General features: G+C 48.7%; 1 non-coding gene across 1 annotated transcript; it reads right to left on the bottom strand.

Moving 5' to 3' along the window:
* Positions 1-2,814: 2,814 nt before the first annotated feature.
* Positions 2,815-2,952, bottom strand: LOC119931883. Its single transcript, XR_005452188.1, has one exon. It is a non-coding gene; the product is annotated as a small nucleolar RNA SNORA7 (small nucleolar RNA).
* Positions 2,953-4,222: the final 1,270 nt, after the last annotated feature.

Raw genomic sequence — 4,222 nt, 5'->3', positions numbered from 1 at the left:
GCCAGTCCATCTTCTCTCTCACCCAACTGCAGTGTCATTCATTCATTCAATCATATTTATTGAGCACTTACTGTGTGCAGAGCACTGTACTAAGTGCTTGGGAAGTACAAGTTGGCAACACTTAGAGACAGTCCCTACCCAACAACGGGCTCACAGTCTAGAAGGGGGAGACCAAACAACAAAACAAAACATAACAACAGACACAGTAGACCCATTCCCTGCCTATGGTGAGCTTGCAGTCTAAATGGGGAGACAGACATTAAAATAAATGACAGGTGGGGGAAGCAGGAGAGAATAAGGATTTGTACATATGCTGCGGGGGTGATGATGGTGTACCTAAGAGTTTATGGGGTAGAGGTGCAAGTGCAGAGATGACGCCAAAGGGAGGGGAGAAGGGGTGGGAGATGAGAGGTTAGGCAAGGAAGGCCTCCTGGAGGAGGTGTGACTTGAGTAGGACTTTGAAGATGGTGTCAGACAGCAGTACCTCATTTCCTGCGGCCCCAGTTCCAGCCTCTGAGGTTGACCCCCGGGGTCTCACAGTCTTCATCCCCATTTTACAGACGAGGGAACTGAGGCCCAGAGAAGTGGTTTGCCCAAGGTCACACAGCAGACAAGCGGTGGAGCTGGGATTAGAACCCACGACCTCCGAATCCCAAGCCCGGGCTCTTTCCTCTGAGCCACGCTGCTTCTCGTGGGGCACAGAGTTGTGATCCCTCATCTGTAAAATGGGGATAAAGACTGTGAGCCCCATGTGGAAGAACCTGATCACCTTGTATCCCCCCCAGCGCTTAGAACAGTGCTGTGCACATAGTAAGCACTTAACAAATGCCATTATTATTATTATTATTATTATTATCCCCATCTCTCAGCCCCTCCTCCCCCTCAACCCACCATTCTTCTTCCTCCTTGGCTTCCGAAGGAGGGGCCCTGGAAACAGACTGTGAGCCCGCTGTTGGGTAGGGACTGACCGTCTCTATATGTTGCCAACTTGTACTTCCCAAGCGCTTAGTACAGTGCTCTGCACACAGTAAGCGCTCAGTAAATACGATTGAATGAATGAATGAACTTATGACATCAAAGCTGTGCTGCGTGCTCAGCGAAACACCTATGACAGCATGTGTGTCTCCAGGTTTCCTGAGGGCTGCCAGAAAAAAAACCAAACCAGAATTCACAGCAGAAAGACTAGTAACCTGGGACTACTGCTTAGAAGGGGAGCCTCAGCCCCAAAATTATTGATGATGCTATCTGTTAAGCGCTTACTGTGTGCCAGGCACTGTGTTAAGTGCTGGGGTGGAAACAGGCAAATCTAGTTGGACGTGGTTCCAAGTGGGGCTCACAGTCTCAACCCCCATTTTAAAGATGAGGGAACTGAGGCACAGAGAAGGGAAGTAAATCTGACCAGGGTCATGCAGCAGACAAGTGGAGCTGGGATTAGAACCCACAACCTTCTAATTCCCAGGCCTGTGCTCTATCCACTATGCTATGCTTTATTGTACTCTCCCAAGTGCTTACTACAGTACTCGGCATACAGTAAATAATAATTTTAATAATTTTGGTATTTGTTAAGCGCTTACTATGTGCAAAGCACTGTTCTAAGCGCTGGGGAGGATACAAGGTGATCAGGTTGTCCCACGGGGGGCTCACAGTCTTCATCCCCATTTTACAGATGAGGTAACTGAGGCCCAGAGAAGTGAAGTGACTTGCCCAAAGTCACACAGCTGACAGTGGGCAAAGCCAGGATTTGAACTCATGACCTCTGACTCCAAAGCCCGGGCTCTTTTCCAGTGAGCCATGCTGCTTCTCTAAGTGTTCAATAAACAGCTCTCTAGGTGGTAAACTGATTGTGGGCAGAGAATATGTCTGCTTATTGTTGCATCGTATTCTTCCAAGTGCTTAGTACAGTGCTCTGCTCATAGTAAGTGCTCAATAAATACGATTGAATGAATGAAATGCTAATGACTGACTGGCAAACTGCTTGACACTGGGGCTTGTGTGGCCAAATGGGGCCTTTGAGCTCGCCGTGGGCAGGGAATGTCTCTGTTTGTTGTTATAACAGCAGCGTTATAATAGCAGCGTGGCTCAGTGGAAAGAGCCCGGGCTTTGGAGTCAGAGGCCATGGGTTCAAATCCTGGCTCCGCCACTTAGCTGTGTGATTTGGGGCAAGTCACTTTACTTCTCTGTGCCTCAGTTACCTCATCTGTAAAATCGGGGTGGAGACTTGTGAGCCCCACGTGGGATAACATGATGACCTTGTATCTACCTCAGCGCTTAGAACAGTGCTTTGCACATAGTAAGCACTTAATAAATGCCATTATTATTATTATTATTATATTGTACTCTCCCAAGCGCTTAGAACAGTGCTTTGCACATAGTAAGCGCTTAATAAATGCCATTATTATTATTATATTGTACTCTCCCAAGTGCTTAGTACAGTGCTCTGCACGCAGTAAGCGCTCAATAAATACGATTGAAAGAATGAGAGGGAAGCATTGGCACTCTGTAGATTAGCATGACCCCACTCTCCAAAGCACAGGCTAGAGAACAGAGCTCAGCATCCACAAGTGCTCCTTGTCTTGCTTGCTGTAGTTTGTCTTGTCTTATGCTGTAGGTCGTTTCCGCTCCACAGCGAGTCCGTGGACACATCTCTCCCGGAAAGCCCCACCTCCACCTGCAATCGTTCTGGCAGTGGATCCGTAGAGTTTTCTTGGCAAAAATACAGAAGTGGCCCGTCATCGCCTTCTTCCGCACGGTAAACTCGAGTCTCCGCCCTCGATTCTCTCCCACGCCGCTGCTGCCCAGCATGGGTGAGTTTTGACTCGTAGCAGATGGCCTTCCACTCGCTAGCCACTGCCCAAGCTAGGAATGGAAGGGCTAGTCCTCTGCTTGACTCTCCCTCCCACAGCCGAGACTGGTAGAGGACTGGAAACCCTCCAGGTGCGGTCCTGAGTGGGGGCTGTAGTTCGTAGGAGGAAGGTGAACAAGGAATTGGCCCACGTCTCCCTGGTTCTGCGGGATTTGGATCTTTCGTTCAAGAATTCTGTTTCCGGATTTCATCAAACCGGGGCATTCCTCGTGAGGGGTTCCCACGGGCCATCTTGCGATAGCTCCACGCTGCGAGGTTGCAGAACCAGAAATTCTGCAACGATTCAGGACCTGGTACTTTTCACGCACCCAACAGTTCGACTGCTTCGTAGGGACCGTCTCTATATGTTGCCAACTTGTACTTCCCAAGCGCTTAGTACAGTGCTCTGCACACCCTAAGTGCTCAATAAATATGATTGATTGATTGATTCGGTAGCTTACGGTCCGGGCATTCCAGTAGTTGACATCTCCATTACGCCATTCAACCCAGATTTCTTGCAGTCACTTAGCTTCAGAGTTACAGCACTGGGGACTTTCCCAATACCTACCCCGAATTCCTTCGTCTCTTCGAGGGATCTTCACGCTCATCAATATATTTTTCTGATGGAAGCCCCAGGATCGCCTTCAGCATCATCATCGTCACCACCATCCAGTGCTTAGAACAGTGCTCCAGGGACTGGGGACTTTCCCAATACCTACCCCAAATTCCTTCGTCTCTTCGAGCGATCTTCAGGCTCATCAATATATTTTTCTGATGGAAGCCCCAGGATCGCCTTCAGCATCATCATCGTCACCACCATCCAGTGCTCAGAACAGTGCTCCAGGAGTTCTTGGCACAGAGTAAGTCCTTAACAGATACCATCATTATTATTATTATTATTCAAGGAGCATCTCCTAGACACTGAGCATGGAAAAAGGGGTTGAACAATAAGCCAAAGATACAGTCACCGAGCTGGCATTTTATAGAGGAAGACATGGGGGCACACGTTGTCTAGGCCGCGGGAAGCAGCGTGGCTTAGTGGAAAGAGCCCAGGCTTGGGAGTCAGAGGACCTGGGTTCTAATCCTGGCTCCACCACTTGTCTGCTGTGTGACTTTGGGAAAGTCTCTTAAGTGCTTCAACTTTCTTCACCTATAAAATGGGGATTCAACCCCAGTTCTCCCTCCCCTTTATAATAATAATAATGATGATGGCATTTATTAAGCGCTTACTATGTGCAAAGCACTGTTCAGGTTACAAGGTGATCAGGTTGCTCCACGGGGGGCTCACTGTCAATCCCCATTTTACAGATGCGGTAACTGAGGTGCAGAGAAGTGAAGTGACTTGCCCAAAGTCATATAGCTGACGATCGGCGGAGCACG

The sequence above is a fragment of the Tachyglossus aculeatus genome, chromosome 8 (assembly GCF_015852505.1).
Source record: "Tachyglossus aculeatus isolate mTacAcu1 chromosome 8, mTacAcu1.pri, whole genome shotgun sequence".
In the NCBI taxonomy this organism is placed as follows: domain Eukaryota; kingdom Metazoa; phylum Chordata; class Mammalia; order Monotremata; family Tachyglossidae; genus Tachyglossus; species Tachyglossus aculeatus.
Note: the sequence above shows the minus strand (reverse complement) of the source record. Positions and strands in the feature narration are given on the sequence as shown.